General features: G+C 38.8%; 1 long non-coding RNA gene and 1 pseudogene across 3 annotated transcripts in view; both read left to right on the top strand.

The window, feature by feature from the left end:
- LOC309850289 overlaps nt 1-19,825 on the top strand; it is an 85,878-nt gene that overhangs the window by 56,552 nt on the left and 9,501 nt on the right. Inside the window, exon 4 of one of the 2 annotated variants that reach the window (XR_014304168.1) lies at nt 508-3,119. The exons of the other annotated variant lie outside the window; for it this stretch is intronic. This is a non-coding gene — a long non-coding RNA (uncharacterized lncRNA). Of the gene's footprint in view, nt 1-507; nt 3,120-19,825 lie in introns of those variants that run through there. 2 annotated transcript variants of the gene reach the window in all.
- LOC309849541 (dnaJ homolog subfamily C member 2 pseudogene) lies at nt 17,574-18,814 on the top strand (annotated as a pseudogene). The gene has a single exon. The product of its transcript is annotated as a dnaJ homolog subfamily C member 2 pseudogene (transcript).

Here is a 19,825-nt window from a genome sequence, read left to right on the forward strand (position 1 = left end):
GAACCAGCAGAGGTTTTGCACAAAGTGGGATCAGTAGGAGGGTTAAGACAAGCTTTTCTTTGGAATAGCAGAATCCCAAGAGGTCAATAGGAGATATGAGAGGTATCTGCAAGCCTCAGCTTGAAACTGTACATTGTCATTATTGGCCAAAGGGAGTGACAAAGTCAAGGGATTAGAAAGTATGCTCTACTCATAGAAGTGAGGCTAGGGAGGGAGTTAATATTTCTTTTTTCATTTTTTTTTTGGCCGGTGGAGAGAGATCACAAGTAGGCAGAGAGGCAGGCAGAGAGAGAGAGAGGAGGAAGCAGGCTCCCTGCTGAGCAGAGAGCCCAATGTGGGACTCGATCCCAGGACCCTGAGATCATGACCCGAGCTGAAGGCAGCAGCTTAACCCACTGAGCTACCCAGGCATCCGGGAGTTAATATTTCTAATAATAACCTAATCTATAGCAGTTATATAAATATATATTTAGATTGTGACTTGATATCTATTTCATTTTATTGCAGGATTTAAAAGTCACAATTTCTACACCTTTGAGGGAAGAAAGGGACTCTTAAATTTCCCATTTCCCAGCCCCAAACACCTAAAATTTAAGAAAATGAAATTTTTGAAGCATTGAATACTTTTCACCAGAACTAGTAACATGGCTGATTGAAGACCATCAACATGCAACTTCTGAAAACTGTGAAGATGATGCCTGTTTCAGGTTTTTCCACCTTTCAGAGATGACTTTATTTCTTGATCCAGCAGCTCTGGGATCACGCAAACACCAGTGAAGACAGACGACTCCAAAGAAGGAATAAGGAGTGAGAGGCGCCAAAGGCTGTGCTAAACCAAGACCTCGTCAGGGTACCACAGGGGTGTGTCAGGAGGGGCAGGGCACAGGCTCTGCTCAACTCATTCTGCTCTACTCTGCTCCACACCTTGTAGATGCTTTAAGAGCGTTTCTAGCACCCGGGCCCAAGGGTACTGCTTAGTGAGTAACCCTGTCAAATGCCCAGGCGGTGTGAGCTATTAGCACCATTTGCCTCTGCTTTCCAGTGAGTGACCAGAGATGTGACAGCATGAATTAGAAGGCAACCAAATCTCAGTTCTCTTCTCTTTTTCTGGTGAAAAGCCCTATGAACAAGGCCCTTGTCTGCAACATCGCAGGGATTCTTCTCAAACTGTCATGTAATTTCAAAAATTAATTTAATCACCTTAAATTATATTTCATTTTTATCTCATTTTCAAGAATCATCTAACTTTCCCATCCTTTCATCTAACATCTCATAAACTTCTGAGTCCCCATTTTCTAAGTAAAATGAGCTTCCTGAGTTTCTCTAGGTGCCCATCTCAGTGACTTACAAGTCCAGTCAGTTTGTGGAGACCATGTTTGAAGCCTTCTTTGATTCCCTGGTATAGTGCATGAATGAGAGATGATAGTACCACAAATATTCCTGAAGAAAACTCTAAATTAGAGAAGGGCAATCCCCACACTGCATAAGCCATTTTGTTTTTCCAGAAGATACCATGATAGAATGTTAAACAGATCAAGCCCAGACATGAAATGATGGATCCAAAATTAATGGGAGTTATCTGAACGTGGTTGAGTTTGAAATCATGTTTACATTTTTGTTTTTTTGTTTTACTTTATGTGTTTAAATTTTTTGTCATGCATATACTTCTTTATACAATCTAACAATAACAGTAAAGATATTTTATTGGGGAATAAAGTAATTTACTCAAGTGAAGGGTATATTAGGGAGAGGGAAGAGCAGTCTAAGCAGAGAAATCCCTCCAGAGTCAGGCTAGTTTTACAAACAGCCATGAACCCCTAAATAACTTAAGTAAAAGTTTTCTGACTTTGTCAACATTATTTTAGTCATTATGCAAAACCACTGTGTTTAGTCATGTAGTCAGTCATAATCTGATATATTATCATCCTAATTTAATTTAATAATTATTTCATACTATATAAGAAAAGAAATTAAAGTAATGGTTCTCAAAATCCTAGCTGATCACTAATCAACCAGAGTGCTTTTCAAATGATATAAATTTCAAAGTCCTACTACTGACTCAGGTAGAAAGCATTTTCATAAAGCTCACAGATAATCTTTATGATCACTCACATTTGGAAACCCTGGTATAAAGCCAGTCTTGTAGATTTTGTCCAGCATCCCCTCTCTCACACAGACAATGAAAATGAAAAGAATTAAATTATGTGATTGTCTGTGGGCCTTTCAGATGTCCTGACCATCCAGCCTAGTTGTTTATATTGCTCCCACATCACTAGCACAAACAACAGTTGCCATACCCTCCATATTGCTTGACTGTGTAGACTCATATTAATAGTAGCTATGAGATATGTGAACTTGATCCTAGGGTTAATTTATATACTTGATGGGAAGGCTGATTCACTTTTTAAGTGAAATTTAACAGTTCAACAGAAATTCTTGGTTAGACTGACTTACATGCAGAGGGTTTTCCAATAGGGTTGAAAAACCTCCACATATCTAGAAGTGCTCTTCCTTAAACTAAAACAATGCAAGTTTTTCCTCAGATACCCAGGTACTGGCTCAGTGAACCTGGAAGTACATGCCCTAGAAAGGGTATAGAATAATTCCTGAGGTTTAATTTTTAAACATGATTTGGTTCCTTTTATGCTTTGTACTTAACGGGCATGCTTTGCGGCTGCTTTACTCCCCAGGTGGGCAGAGCTCAGGCCCATTGGAATAAGAGGAGATAAGCTTATTCTTAGCACTCTGGCTAAGAAAACAGAAAAAATGAAAACAACCAAAACCCAGATGCCCAGAATTTGGGAGGCTAGGAGAAATAAAAAAGATTTAAAATGTTTGGGTATACAGGAAGGGAACTCTTTGAGAAAGTAAGTAGAAGAAAATCAAGGAGGCTATAGGTTTTCTGACAAGCTTGTCAAGTTTGTCTCAATGTGGAGAGCAAAATCAAATTGACAGGCAATTAACGATTTGGACCCGTTTTCAAAATTTCTCTGCATTACAGCCATAGGAATTTGGAATTTGCAGAGAGGTAAAGTAATTTTCTAAGGTAAAGTAATTTTCCTCTCATATTTCATGCAGGTAAATGTGCTGAGAAAAATAAACCTAAACTAAATGTACAAGAGTACATATTTCTTGTTCTCTTGCCTGTCTCAAGAGCTGGAAAATTCCACCTCTCCCCCTTGCATCTTAGACTTCTCACTTGCTTGATTTTGGATGGAGTCTCATCTTTACAGTCCAGGCTGTAAAAGGTAAACACAAAGTCCTGTGGGGTACAAGGCATCCCCAATTGTAGCCACACATTTAACCAATTTGTCCCTTGTGTCACTAATTAGGATTGCCAAGAAGAAAATGCAGAACAAATAAAAATGTGACTAGAATTATAAATGAAAATACAAGTCACCAAATTCAGAATTTAGTTCTGCTGAAATGTGCTGACTCTGGTCTAGGGGAGTGTCATCACACTGTGGCTAGTCCTAGGGAATTCCAAAACGGCCTTTTCTCTCACTCAGTTTTTCCGTTCATTATTCTTCCCTCACAGCATGCCCTTTACCACTGTATTACAGGTCCTGGTGCCTGTAAAAAAACCAAAACCAAAACCAAACAAAATTTCCAGTTCTCCTAAAGATATTCCATACAGTGCTCAAGGTAAACCACTGCCTTCCCTTCTCAAGAGGTACAATTTAACCAAACGGCTATTACTTTAGGTTGTTTTGAAGAATATTTTTTTAAACATTTTTTTAAAGATTTTATGTATTTATTTGACAGAGAGAGATCACAAGTAAGCAGAGAGGCAGGCAGAGAGAGAGGAAGGGAAGCAGGCTCCCTGCCAAGCAGAGAGCCAGATGCGGGACTCGATCCCAGGACCCTGAGACCATGACCTGAGCCGAAGGCAGCGGTGTAACCCACTGAGCCACCCAGGCGCCCCTGAAGAATATTTTTGTGGACCAGATTTACTCAGTAGTTATATAAAACACAGGTACACATTCCCTTCAATCTGAACTGGTAATGTGCTTTCAAAAACCTTAAAATTTATTTGAAATACAGCTAATATATAGCACTCAAATTTATTATGTAGGTATAATTTGTTTTCAGATGTAATTGTTTGATTTTGTTCCAGTATCAGCCAAGGTTACCATTGTTAAATCAGTCCTGGAAATAGAACAAGTCCAGCTAAATAATTTTTAATATTAATTTTGGCCCTTGATAAGAAGAATTTTTTTTTCTAAATAAAGGAAGAGAAGATTGGGAAATACCATGTCAGTGATTCTTAAAATATATTAATACAGCCTATCATCTGAGGATTTGAAGGAGGAGACAGGGAAAAGCAGAATATATATATTTTTTTAATTTAAGAAAATTTTATTTATTTATTTGACAGAGAGAGAGAGAGAGCCAGAGAGCGCAAGTGGGGAAAAAAGGGAAATGGCAGAGAGAGAAGGAGAAGAAGCTCCTCACTGAACAGGGAGCCTGGTGCAAGGCTCGATCCTAGGACCCTGGGACCTGAGCTGAAGGCAGACACTTAACAGACTGAGCCACCCAGTCACCCAAGCAGAATGTTTTATATGAAAACTTTCCCTCTCCTTCCATGATCATTTTAACAATATTTTAATCCATATTCTTATTCCAACTTCCAAGATAGTGACCCAGAAAGAGATAAAAGAAGGAAAAGAAAGATATAGCCAAAGAACCATTCTAGATGTTTGACAGTTGTCTAAAAGTCCTAGGTTATAAAGATACAAATGTAATGATCCAAAGGGCCACGTGCACCTGAGTGTTTATAGCAGCAATGTCCACAATAGCCAAACTATGGAAAGAACCTAGATGTCCATCAACAGATGAATGGATAAAGAAGATGTGGTGTATATATACAATGGAATATTATGCAGCCATCAAAAAACACAAAATCTTGCCATTTTTGCAACAATGTGGATGGAACTAGAGGCTATTATGCTTAGCAAAATAAGTAAATCAGAGAAAGACAATGATATGATTTGTCTGATATGAGAAATTTGAGAGGCAGAGCTGTGGGGGGAGGCATGTTGGGGGAAGGGAGGGAAAAATGAAACAAGATGGGACTGGGGAGGTTAACAAACCATAAGAGATTCTTGGTCTCAGGAAACAAACTGAGGATTGTTGGGGCAGGGGAGGAGAGAGAGGGTGGCTGGGTCATGGACATTGGGAAGGGTATGTGCTATGGTGAGTGTTGTGAATTATATAAGACTGATGATTCACAGACCAGTACCCCTGAAACAAATAATACATTATATGTTTTAAAAAAAAAAAAAAAGTCCTGGGTTAGAGGTCAGCCTTCCTCTTACCATTTTTCCTAAATTCAAGTCTTCAAATGCATTTTGTTTCTCAAATAAATAAAGAAACAGATTAAATTTAGTAGTTTGCCTTAAGAGAAATCCAAGAAGTTTATTTTTTAAATGCTGAAGACTTAACCAAAACTTTATCAAAAGTAGTGGAGTGATTAGTTGTTTTGATTGCTTTAAGAGGACCAATAATCGTGTTAGGGATTGAATGTTTGTGTCCCTCCAAAGTATCTGATATGGTGATATTTGGAGGTGCAGTCTTTGGGAGGTCATTAGGTTTAGATGAGGTCATGAGAGCAGGCCCTCAGGATGGAATTGGTGTCTTTATAAAAAGAGGAAGAGAGAGTTCTTTTTCTCTCTGTCATATGAGTACACAGCAAGAAGACAGACACCTATAAGCCAGGAAGAGAGCTCTTGCGGGAACTAAATCTGCTAGCACCTTGATCTTAGAATTCCCAGCCTCCAGAACTGTGAGAAATGATGGGTTGTAGCTTAAGCCACCCAGTATATGGTATTTTGCTATAGCAACCTGAGCTGACTAATAGAGATAGATTCAAAAGCAGTCGTAGTGGGATGTCTAGGTAGCTCAGTCACTTACGTGATTCTTGATTTTTGGCTCATGCTGTGGTCCCGGGTCATGAGACTGAGGCCCGTGTGTTTGGGCTCCCTGCTCAGCATGGCGTCTCCTTGAGACTCTCTCCCTGTGCACCTCCCTCTCTAAAATAAATAAACAAATCTTACCAAAAAAAAGAGTAGTTGTAGTAGGATGCACAGAACAATCCGGAAATTAAGTAAAGAGACATGTAGAGCATAACAGAAATGAAGGAAAAATGGGTAAAAGTTAATCATCTGGTCTTAGAACCAGACTTAAAATGAACGTATAGGACTTCTCCTTTCCAACCGAGTAACTGGTCTTGGGTTTCCTCTCCTACTACCTACTATAAGGATACCAGATAAAATATGTTCTGAGATTCTTCTTTATTTTAGGTTTTTAGCAGTTTTAAACATTATTAATTAGTTAATTTTAGCATACAGTGTTAATGGTTTTTTTAGCATACAGTGTTAATGGTTTTTAGCAGTTTGACCCTTGTGTGCTAACTAGCTGTGGTTTTCATTGCATATATCCTGTTTTGGAGGTTTGTTGAGCTTATTGAATATGCAAATTAATATTTTCCACCAAGTTTGGGAAATGTTCAGCCATCATTCATCAAATATTTTTCCTGTCCCACACTCTCTTCTCTTATTTTGGGACTCCAATTACACTGTGACAGGTCTTTGAAAATGCTTCAATCTTTTTCTCATTATTCTTCATATTGAATAATTTTTTTAATCTCTTTAAAGTTCACTGATTCTGTCTTCTACCATATCAAATGTGAAGTTGAGTCTACGTACTGAACTTTCCATTTCTATTATTCTACTTTTCACCCTAGAATTTGTATTTGTTCTTTATTAAAAAATATTTTCCACATGTCTATTGAGTTTCATTATCTGAGCATTGAGACTACAGTTTCCATTCTTTCAACACATTTATTTATTTATTTATTTATTTATTTATTTATTTGACAGAGATCACAAATAGGCAGAGAAGCAGGCAGAGAGAGAGGAGGAAGCAGGCTCCCTGCTGAACAGAGAGCCCGATGTGGGGCTCGATCCCAGGACCCTGGGATCATGACCTGAGCGGAAGGCAGAAGCTTTAACCCACTGAGCCACCCAGGTGCCCTTCAACACATTTTAATTCTCTATAATAGCTGTATTCCACATTGGGCTCACTTGGAGTCACTACATATTGACTTCCTTTCTCTCTGAGTGTGTCATGCTTTCCTGGTCTTTTTGTTTTTTGTTTTTTTGGGGTTTTTTTGGTATGGCTAGTAATTTTTTATTGAAAACTGAATATTATAGATAATACATTGTATCAACACTGGATATTCTTTTTTTTTTTTTTAAGATTTATTTATTTATTTTTGAGAGAGAGAGAGAGAGAGAGAGAGGGAGTGAGCACAAGCCAAGGGAAGGGCAGAGGGAGAGAATCTCAGGCAGACTCTCCACTGAGTGCAGAGCCTGACATGGAGCTCTGTCTCATGACCTATGAGATCATGACCTGGGCCAAAACCAAGTGCTGAATGATCAATTGACACTGGTGATGAAATTTTAGAGTATAGGTGAAGTTCAGTGGGGTGGAGTCTGGAACCAGTGACCAAGAAAGAATTCTTGAGATATCTTTGATGCAAAATGGTGGTTTATTAAAGCATAGGGACAGAACCCCTGGGCAGAAAGAGCTACTGCCCCAGGGCTGTGAGGGGTGGCAGGTTATGTAGGATGGTATTGGGGAAGGTAAGGAAAAAGGGAGGTTTCAATAGAACTTTAATATGCTAAAGACCTACAGGATACTGGATACCAGAGGCCTTGCCAATGTCAAGGTCATTTCCCCCTTCTTAGCAAGGTATTTACATTAAGATAGTTGGGAGAGTCCTAAAGAATGTCACATATGTCCCACCCAGGAGTGGGGGTGGGGGAAGGTTGCAGGGTGTCCATTTCTGATTTGTCCTCAGCCAGTCTTCTGTTCCCTCATCACTGGCACCCAACACTGGATATTTTTATATTCTTCTAAGGATTGTTGGTTTGTATTTTAATAAGCAGCTAACTTGACTAAAACTGTTTAAAACATTCCATTGGTATGTCCAATGTGATCATAAGCTAGTGGCTGGTCAGGGAAATGGGCAGATTTATACTCAGGTTTTGACACTTTTGTCCTTTTAGGATTACATTTCTAAATTTCCAGCTGCTCCTTCAGTCTTGAACTCTATTCCCTGTCACACTAAATAAGTAAGACTTTAGTTTTCCGTTTCTGGATATCTGGAGTTTAGGAGAATATTTTAAGACAAAAACATCACAGACACAATTCTTACCTATTTCAGTTGTGGATTTTCTTTTTCTTTTTCTTTTTCTTTTTTAAGATTTTATTTATTTATTTGACAGAGAGAAATCACAAGTAGATGGAGAGGTAGGCAGAGAGAGAGAGGGAAGCAGGCTCCCCGCTGAGCAGAGAGCCCGATGTGGGACTCGATCCCAGCACCCTGAGATCATGACCTGAGCCGAAGGCAGCGGCTTAACCCACTGAGCCACCCAGGTGCCCCTCAGTTGTGGATTTTCAAGTGGAAACTCTCTTTTGGTTGCTTCTGAATACTTTTGAATAGTTGTTTTTAAAAACATTTTGTCCAGATTTCATAATTGTTATCTGTGAACAGATTTGCTTGAATACTTCATCCTGTAAATATGGAAAACTGAACTTTCACTCTTATTTTTGAAATGTATTTTTGCTGCATTTAGAGTTCTGTGCTAAAAGCTTTTTCTTGTTTCTGTTTAGCTCTTTAAGAAGTATTCGCTGTCTTTCTGGCCTCCATTGTTTCTAATGAGAATTTAGTTATCATTGTTCCTCTGTATGTAAGGTATCTCTTTTTCTCCAGCTTGTGTGTGTGTGTACTTGTCTTTGTCAAACTTGGGGTTCACTAAGCTTCTTGAATAAATATGTGCCTAAGTACGTTTTTCACAAAATTTGGAAAATTCTGAAATTTGAAATCTTTAGTTATTACTTCTTCAAGAAATGTGTTTTCTGCTCCATTCACTCTCTTATTTCCTTCTGGGATCCTAATTATAAACATTAGACTGCTTAATTTCTTTTGAAAACATTATTTAAAGCAAAAGTAGTAACATTTCATAGTGGGATTTATAACATAAGTAACAATGAAATGTATCACAAAAAAGGCCCAGAATATGGAAGGCTAGGAATGGAGTTGTATAGTATACTCTTTTAATTTTATGTGTTCAATATTAACCCTAATTAAACTGTAGTTAAGTTAAAGTTACTTACCGTAATTTTCAGAGCAACTGTAAGGGCAATTCCATCCGGTTAAACAATGACTTTTAATGATTTTGTTTTTTATACAGTAAAACTTGAACTGTCCCTGTCCACCCCTCCCCCCAGGGGATTTACTTAAAAAACAAGTCCCGGAAAAGTCCCAGGTAACAAAGCCCGAATACAAGGGTGGGTCAGGACAGGTGGAGGGATCCAATCAGTGGGGGCACATAGTGTCTCCCTAGCTACCAAGGAGTATGGGTCCCGCCCTTTGGGCACCTTTTGGTCACCAATTCTAGCCAAGGTGATAGGCTAGTTCAAATATGTACTGTAGGGTAAATTGTATTCAATTGGTCACTTATGTGTGACTTAGCCTGACTGTGCAGCTTTCTCTGTGTGTTACATTCTCATTGGCCTCCTGGGCATGTCCAGGCCCAACCACATGGCCTTTGCTCTTAAAAGCTAGTCTGCAAGGCAGAGAGAGGTTGCCTCTTCATAAGGGGTGGCTCCAGCCAGTCAGTTTGATTCTTGATACTTGGCTCAAAATAAAGCTTTGCTTGACCTTCGCTTTGTATCAGTCTCACTCCTTTGATTACAAACCCAACACACCACTAAAAATAATCCAAAGATGTGTTGCTAAAAAAAAAATTGAAATGTAATATTAAAAATATTTTAGGGGCGCCTGGGTGGCTCAGTGGGTTAAAGCCTCTGCCTTCGGCTCAGGTCATGATCCCAGGACCCTGGGATTGAGGCCCGCATCGGGCTCTCTGCTCAGCAGGGAGCCTGCTTCCTCCTCTCTCTCTGCTTGACTCTCTGCCTACTTGTGATAAATGTCAAATAAATAAAATATTTTAAAAAATATATTTTATTAGGGGCGCCTAGGTGGCTCAGTGGGTTAAAGCCTCTACCTTCAGCTCAGGTTGTGATCCCGGGGTCCTGGGATCGAGTCCCATGGCCAGCTCTCTGCTGGGCAGGAAGCCTGCTTTCCCACCCCTATCCCCACCCCCGCCTCTCTGCCCACTTGTAATCTCTGTCTGTCAAATAAATAAATAAAATCTTTAAAAAATATATTAGAAAATATTTTATTAAACCAAAAGAAAAGGTTAGGGGAGAAGAAATAATGGATAGGACATACAGAAAACTAAAAGCAAGACTGTAAACTCAGTCCCAATGATATCAATAATTATATTCCCTATAATTGGATTAAATACTGCAATTAAAAAAATAAGATGGTCAGAATGGATTAAAAAGAAGAGAGAGAGAGATGCCCATGTCTATGGGAGAATGAACTTTCAAATTAAACACAGTTCAAAGTAAAAGAAGGAGAAAAGATAGATCATGCAGGCAATAAGCATAAGGAAGTACTTGTTATTATATCAAAATCATGCAAAATAGACTTCAAATAACATCACCAGAGATAAAGGAGGAGCGTTTTATAATGATGAAAAGATTGATTCATCAATGAGATATAAAATTCTTAAGTATCTATAAGTCTAATAATAGACCTTCAAAGTATATGAAGCAAAACTGACAGAACAAAAAGGAGAAAGCAACAAATGCACAATTTTTAACATACCTCTCTTAGTAATTAATGTAACAAGTGGATAAAACAAGTAGACAAAAATCAATAAGGATATAGAAGATAGCTTAATCAACTTGACTTATTTGAACACTCAACAACTGCAGAATATGAATTCTTTCAAAGTGAATATGGAATGGTTGCCTAGATAGACCATATGCTAGCTCATAGAACAATTCCATGTAAATTTCAAAAGGTTGAAATCTTATATTCTCAGAACATAATGAAATTAGAGATGCCTGGGTGGTCCAGTCAGTTAAACATCTGTCTTTGGCTCAGGTCATGATTTGGGGGTCCTGGGATTGAGTCCTACATTGGGCTCCCTGTTCAGCAGAGGGTCTGCTTCTCCCTCTGCCTGCTCTTTCCCCTGCTTGTGCCCTCTCTCTCACTCTCTGACAAATAAATAAATCTTTTTTTTTTTTAAAGAAAGAGAACATAATGAAATTAAATTAGAAATTAATTACAAACAAAATACCTAAAGAAACTCCAGATATTTGGAAATTAAACAACTCATTTTTCTATAAGCTGTGTGTCAGGAAACATCATAGAGGAGAGTAGAAAATATTTCAAACTGAAATACAATAACAAGTACGTCAGAGGTTATGGGAAAATGTTTTACTTTTTAAAAAATGCTTATGTCAGGGGTGCCTGGGTTGCTCAGTGGGTTAAGCCTCTGCTTTTGGCTCAGGTCATGATCTCAGGGTCATGGGATCAAGCCCTGCATCAGGCTCTCTGCTTGGCAAGGAGCCTGCTTCCTCCCCACCTCTCTCTGCCTACTTGTGATCTCTGTCTGTCAAATAAATAAATAAAATCCTAAAAAATAAATAAATAAAAATGCTTACGTCTAAAAATGGCGAATTCTCAAATCAATGACCTCAGTTTCTACCATAAGAAGCTAGAAAAAGAGGAGCAAATTAAAGTAAAAAAAGTACAAAGAAAAAAAAAGAGCAGAAATCAATAAAATGGAAAATGTATAAACAAAAGAGAATAATTCATAGCTTAAAGTTGGCTTTTTGAAAGAAATCATTAAACTGACCTAGAAAAAAGGAGAAAAAAACACAAATTACTAAAATCAGGGGTGAAAGAGGAGCTATCACCATATTAGATCCTACAGATGTTAGTGAACTGTCTGGGTTGATGGAAATACTCTGTATCGTAATTACCATTTCATTATAAGAGTATGCACATTTGTTAAAACCAATTGAAATGGTTTTTTTTTTAAAGATTTTATTTATTTATTTGACAGAGAGAGATCTCAAGTAGGGAGAGAGGCAATGCAGAGAGAGACGAGGAAGCAGGCTCCCCGCAGAGCAGGGAGCCAGATGCGAGGCTTGATCCCAGGACACTGGGATCATGACCCGAGCTGAAGGCAGAGGCTTTAACCCACTGAGCCACCCAGGCGCCCCAAAACCAATTGAATTGTGTACTTAATATCTATGCATTTCATTGTAAGTAAATTTTACCTTAATTTTAAAAAGTTAAGTCAAATGTATCATGCTCTCAGTTGGCTTCTTTCTTTCCTTTTGTGTATGCTTGGGTGCAAACCAGCATTTTGGTAAGACTGAATTGATTCAGCCCATTCTCTAACTTGGAAATGCAGTCTTTGACCTATTCATTTTGTAGTTACTGTAATTGTATGTTCTTATTTCCTTTCTTCTTAGATTATATGCTCTTGAAGAATAGGACTCTCTCCTCTGTACACTATGTTCCAAGGACCTCATAAGGTACCCTGAACTTTGTGGGTGCTTGACAAATATCTGGATTATTTCTCAACTCCCAGCTTTTGATCATAATTAAAGCAAGCAGGGCTAACCAGGATAGGATCAAATATCAGACATTTAAGAGGGTGAATTAGAGCATGCCTGCGAGTGTTTGTGTGAGTGATTGTGTGTACATAGCTCTGTTCCACAACAGATGAAGAACAATTTGGGTTCATTCCACATTAGTTATTTCTCTTCTCTTAGATACTGGGCATAATTAAGACTTAACATTTTTAATGAGTCTGGAAAATCATCTCAAGGATTTTACTTTGTTAAAAACATCTCTAATAAAGTTAAGGATTACTGTGCCTTGTCAGAACCTTCATCAACAGACATGAAATCATGTAAAATGCATAGGAAAAAAAAAATCCCTAATGTCAGTTAAATTGTTAAATGTGTATACTAGCATGCCCAAACTCCCACAGTAAATATTAATTACAAGAAAGTAAAAAAGACCATGTCAAACATGCATTGGTGTCTTAAAACAAGGGAAGTGCATCAGCTTAACTTCTAAAGAGATGCCTGTGAGGGGGTCAAGAAGAATTAAGAGGGCAGGTGGGAGAAAGGAAGAACTGAAGGACAAACTGGGGGTGAAGACTTATTTTTAAGGCATTAGAAGCTTGAGTTCAATTCAGGGGCCACATGCTCTTTTCTTTCATTCTCAACATTTATTGTTCATTGATTTTGAAGCTCCATGGTTATTGAGACATTCCCTACCCTTGGGACAGCCTGGGACTTATGCGGATTCGGTGCATAAAATGTACAAAGTGCCTCATATTTCTCAACATTTGGGCTACTTTCAGTCTTATTGTGTTTGTTCACTTTATGGATCCTAGTACTCCTTCCCCTCCCCTGGTCACTCCCATTTAGATTTCAGACTTATGAAGAAATATGCCATGTCTTTTAATTTCATCTGTTATTTTCTGTAGTACTTAACACCCTATAGGCAGCATAACATTACTGTCTTTAGACTCCAGCGAAAGGGCCTTTGCAATGCTTCAGAGGGCTCCACTTACCACACACAGAAGTAGAGATGTGTGGACTGGGTCACTCATGAGATGAGCTCCTCTGAGGCACAGCATGACCTGTGATCCTAAATCTGTTTGTCTTGAGACAAACAGCATTCATCTCCTCACCCATTGCTACATGTCCTCAACATAAAAAATGACTGTGTCTGAGTGGTGATGATTATAGATTGTGCCACTGCCAAATTAGAAACAAACATTTTTGAGGGAAAGATTTGAGCAGTAGAAGTGCTTATTAGGTAAGAGGAAAAAAAGCAAATTAATTAACTTGCCAATTTCTTCCTCTCAGTTAATATGAATACAATAGATTTTCACTTAATGAATTATCATATTCCAATACTGCCTAGCATCCATTTTCTTACTTGCTTATAACTGAACACTATATCTGCGAAATACTGTGTAATATTAAATGACTCCTATTACTCTTACATTGATAAACATGTAGATCTTACATAAACATGTGTAGTAACTAATTATTTATATAGAAGTTTGGATATAGATATTGATTTAAGAAATGATAAAAACTGAGCGCCTGGGTGGCTTGGTGGGTTGAGCCGCTGCCTTCGGCTCGGGTCATGATCTCGGGGTCCTGGAATCAAGTTCCGCATCGGGTTCTCTGCTCAGCAGGGAGCCTGCTTCTCTCTCTCTCTCTCTCTCTCTCTGCCTCCTTGTGATCTCTGCCTGTCAAATAAATAAATAAATAAAATCTTTAAAAAAAAAGAAGAAGAAATGATAAAAGCTATTGAATGATAGTGACTTGTATGGTGAAATTAAAATATTTTGTAATATTTAGCAATCATAATAATTTTTCATATATAGCTTTTTAAACAATGTTTGAATAAGATACAAAAAGTTCATGATTTGTTTCTGAATCTAAGTAATGCTTTAGAGATTTTACTTTAGTTGCTGTTATTTCAGTAAAGTTTCTCCAAATTGAAATTAGGAACCATCAAACAAACAAAAACTTATATAGGAACTTCTCTGGTTCAAGAAAGGCCATCTAATTAGGAATGACTGAGAGTAGAAACTAACTATGTGAAAAATCTTTTTTTTTAAATTTGTTAAATTTATTTTCAGCGTAACAGTATTCACTATGTGAAAAATCTTGATTATAACCACATAATTAGTGATTTTGCTAGAATGGAAACTAGAAAAGTAAATTTCAAGGTGATGAAGTTCTAGAACCTAGGTGAGGTTCGGTGGGCTGAGGTCCGGAGCCGATGACCAAGAAAAAATTCTTGAGACATCTTTGGTGCAAAATGGTGGTTTATTAAAGCACGGGGACAGGACCCCTGGGCAGGAAGAGCTGCTGCCCAGGGTTGTGAGGGATGGCAGGTTCTGTACCCTGTGGTTGGGGGAAGGTGAGGGGAAGGGACATTTCAATGGAGGTTTCATATGCTAAAGAGGGCTTGCCCTTGTGGCTTGATCAATGTCGTCTTTAGACCAGCCATTAACATTAAGATAGTTGGGAGACTTTTTGGTGGGAATCGTCTTTGCTATCAATCGTCTTTGTTAGTGAGATTTAGGACATTTGTAAGCCAAGGGAGACTCCTGTCTTGCAGGATTGTGATCCCTGCACTCTTAACTATTTGCTTCTTGTTCATAGCAGTCAGGGCTGCCTGAGGGATGCTACACATGACTGAGGGGGAGCGGATGGAGAGGGGGTGCAAGGCGCCAGCTTTTGCTTTGTCTTCAGCCAGCCTCATGCTCCCTCATCAATGGAATAAATATAATTAATGGATGTTTTGTTGCTAATCAGTTATCATTGACTCATCAACAGAATACCCAAGATGTGCGGTAGTAATTAAATACAGTTGTTTTTGATATTTAGCTTTTGATCATATAAAAAACATAGTTTCATACATTTAAAAAATTTTGTTATGAAAGATAATTTGTCAAGGTAGGAGGACAGAACACATTTTATTTAAAAGCTTATTAATGTGAGTAAGACCTTTCCAGTATCTCTTCTGTGGTATGTGAGTCTACATTTGTACTTACACTGGGTCGTGTATGTTATGCCCCAATAATGGGTCCATGATTAAAGGAGTGAGACTGATACAAAGCAAAGGTCAAGCAAAGCTTTATTTCGCGCCAAGCATCAAGAATCTAACAGAACGTTCGGGGCCGCACCTCTTGCAAGAGAGGGCGACCCTTCTCTGTTCCACAGGCTATCTTTTAAGGGCAAAGGCCATGCGGTCGGGCCTGGCCATGTACAGGTGGCCAATGAGATTGTAACAACATAGGAAACTCCACAGTGATGCTAGGTGACCAATTGAGTTACAATTTACTCTAGTAGACATTTGAAAGAGCCCATTAGACCTTGATTGGGATTGGCGCCAAAAAGTCTCCCAAAGGGCGGGGCCCATACTCCTTGGTATCCAGGGAGACAGTATGCATGCCCCCCACTGATCGGGTGTCTCCACCTGGCCTGACCCACCTTTGTATCTGGGCTTTGTTACCTGTAAATCCCCTGGGGGAAGGGGAGCAGGGACAGTTTCTAAATAGGTCCTGACAATGTATATGTTGGGGGAAATTTCACAAAGTTGTGTATGATGACTACAGTTTTGTAGTCAAGATCTTCATGGGAAATAAACATTTTCTTCATGGTTAGAATTCACTTAAAAATGCTTTAGTTTGCTGAAGATCTTTTTCTAGCAGATTCAAATGAAAGTTTCTGGTGATTTCTTATTTCCTAGAACAATTCCCATGTTTTGAAACAAAATTTGATAATGTATCAGTTGGCTTCCTTTCTCCTTTCTAAAAAGCTCAGATATTAAAGTCAGAATAAGGTGGGCATTGTGCAGTTGTTATTGTGTAGGGGAGCCAGAGCTGGGTGAGGAGGGCATTCACAGGGCAGGGCGCCCTAAAGCAATGTTGGAGCGCAAGCTAGGTGAAGTGAGCACCCATGTGTAGAGGGAAACCTAGCCATGAGGCTTCAGAGCCTGAGCAGAATAAAGATGTTGTCTATAGAGGGAAAAGATGGCAGCAATAATGGGACATGGATTACAAAATGAGGGGGGGGTAATAAAAAAGATAAGATAAAGACATCAAGAAAAATGGGAGTCAAGATTTTCATTATCTACTGGAAAGGGAGAACACTGGAATGGACACTGTGGTGTTAGGTTGGAATTTGTTGTATCTGTGTGAACTCATGATTTCAATAAATATAATAATTTAAATAATAAAGAAATAGATACAGATGTGTGCTTGTATGTATGAAGGCCTTGCAGTAGCATCCCTTCTCCACCCCAGCAGCAATGAGCAAACTTTTCACCCAGGTTTCTAAATGTCATTTCCTACTAAAAAGTATCAGAACTTTCTAGAGATGACTGATTCCAGGCCTCAGTTAAAACTTTTGGGACATTTTATTGAGCCAGAGAGTAAGTGTTCTAGGAATGAAGGAGTATGTCAAATGAATACAGGCACAGCAAAGAAAGCCATCATCAAAATGAAAAAGCATCCTACTGAATGGGAGAAAATATTTGCAAATTATATATCTGATAAGCAGCTAAGATCCAAAATATGTAAAGAATTCATGCAACTCAATGGCAAAAAAAATCTGATTTTAAAATGTGCAGAAGATCTGAATATACATTTTTCCAAAGAAGACATACAGATAGCCAATTTATAATGTACTTGTACCTGTTGCTCAATGTCACTCATCATCAGGGAAATGCAAATCAAAACCACAATGAGATATCACCTCATACCTGTCAGAATGGCTATTATGAAAGAGACAAGAAATAACAAGTGTTGAGGAGAATACGGAGAATACGTAACTCTTATACAATGTTGGTGGGAATGTAAGTTGGTGCAGCCACTATGGAAAATAGTATGAATTTTCTGCAAAAAAAATTAAAAATAGAGCTACCATATGATCCAGCAATTCCATTTCTGGGTATGTATCTGAAGAAAATGAAAACACTAACTTGTTTTCACCCCAAGTTCATGGCAACATTATTTACAATAATGAAGATATGGAAACAAGTGTCCATCTTTGGATGTATGGATAAAGAAAATACGATGTAGCCTGGTGCCCTTATGCTGCTCCTGCCTAGCTCTGCAGACAACCATAGCACCATTGTCACCCATGCTCTGACTGCTTCCGCATTCTGTCAAGCTGAACCTCTGGGAATGTGGTTTGAAGCTTTTGTTAAGAGTAGAAACAAAATGCTTCTGCCTCTTTTCAGGAACTGGAGGATAAAAAGAGTTATCGTTAGAATCAGAAGATGAAGGGTTGTAGTTAGAAGAGTTTCCCACATTGAAAACACTTGATTACAAAGAGCTGAAGATAAAGCAATGGTTTTAAAACAAACGGAAAGCAGCTGGTGAACCAATAAAGAAAGAGATAACACTACTTCACTTGCATAACTAAAGCTTATGAAATGCTATCTGATCCAGTGAAAAGATAAGCATTCCACAGTGTAGATCCTACTTTTGATAACTTGGTTCCTTCCTAAAGTAAAGCAAAGAACACTTTTCTTTGATGTATTTTCCCCAGTGTTTGAAAGGAATTCCAGATGGTCAAATAAAAAGAAAAAAGTCGCTAAACTTGGTGTTATGAATTCATCATTAGAAGGTATAGATCCATTTCATTCTTTCTGGTATAATTTTGATTCTTGGAGAGAATTTTCTTATTTAAATGAAGAAGAAAAATAAAAAATAATATGATGAGAGGAGAAGGATTGAAAAACAGAACAGAGCAACAAGGGCACAAAGGGAAAAAAAGAAATAAACAGAATAAGAACATGAATTGATAATGCTGTGATCCAAGGATTAAAAAAAAAAAAAAAAAAAAAAAAACTGAGGAAGAAGAAAAAGCCACAAAAGAAGCAGAAAAGAAAACCAAAGCAAAGCAAAATGGAAGGAGAGAAAAACTGAAGAAAAACAAGGACAAGCTGAACCAGAAGCTGTTTGATTAGCCAAAGAGAAAGAAGAGGAGGAAGTCAGACAATAAACATTTTTGGCTAAGAAGGAAAAAGATATCCAGGAAAAAAAAAAAAGCCCATTTAAAGGAAAGGCAAAAACTTCAAAACTTGTCTAAGACCTGGAATCACTTTCCTGACAATGAGGCAGAGCAGGTTAAAATGATGGAAGAAGTGGATACAATTTGTGATTGTCTCCAACTAGCAAGCTTACAGTGTTTGAAACACCATCTACTAAGGAAGTAGGAAAGGCTGCTCTGGAAAAAAGAAGAAATAAATGAACAAGTTAGAAAAGAGAAGAGGAGCCTGAAGGTCACATGCAACAGCATCTTAGAATGTAGACAAAGCAACTGGTGAAGTGGAAACAGCATTACAAATCGGTCAGAATGATGAAGTTCTAGAACCTAGGTGAGGTTCGGTGGGCTGAGGTCCAGAGCTGATGACCAAGAAAGAATTCTTGAGACATCTTTGGTGCAAAATGGTGGTTTATTAAAGCACGGGGACAGGACCTGTGGGCAGTGTAAAGTTTTTCCGACAAAATAAACACAATATCAGGCGAAGTGGGTATAAGGCAAGGTTTATTAAAGGTTCTCTCCAGTGAAGTTTCAGGGCCCAGGTGAAGGGGAGCTGAGAATGTTGCACCGGGAGGAGGTGGGCACCCTCGGGTGAGGTTCCGCAACTCTAGAAAGCAGAGTGGGGGAAGTCGCACTCAAGGCAGGGAGAAGGGGGCTTTTAAGGGGTCTTGGGGAAAGCTCAGGGGTCTTTTGGCAAGATTCCCTTATTCGGATATCCTGCCTGCTTGTCGGGATCCCATTGGTCCACAGGAGCCTGGGGCGGAGGTCGCAGATTCCTGCTTGGGCCTTTGTTCTTCTGTCTGAGTTCAGGTCTTGTGGCAGGAACTTTGGCCATCTTTAGTAGCCCTTCCTGCTCAGGTTGTGAAGGATGGCAGGTTATATACCCTGTGGTTGGGGGAAGGTGAGGGAAAGGGAGGTTTCAAAGGAGTTTTCATATGCTAAAGAGGGCCTGCAAGGTGCCAGGACACTGGAGGCCTTGCCCTTGTGGCTTGATCAATGTCATCTTTAGGCCAGCCATTAACATTAAGATAGTTGGGAGACTTTTTGGTGGGATGTCATAATCCTGCTATCAATCGTCTTTGTTAGTGAGATTTAGGACATTTGTAAGCCAAGGGAGACTCCTGTCTAGCAGGATCCTGATCCCTGCAAGTTAACTATTTGTTTCTTTTGGTGGTCAGGGGTGACTGAGGAATGTCACACACATTTACCAAGGGGAGCGGGTGGAGAGGAGCTGCAAGGTGCCTGCTTTTGCTTTGTCTTCAGCCAGCCTCCTGCTCCATCATCAAGAAGACTA

Source organism: Mustela nivalis (assembly GCF_964662115.1).
Source record: "Mustela nivalis genome assembly, chromosome: 16".
Classification (NCBI taxonomy): Eukaryota; Metazoa; Chordata; class Mammalia; order Carnivora; family Mustelidae; genus Mustela; species Mustela nivalis.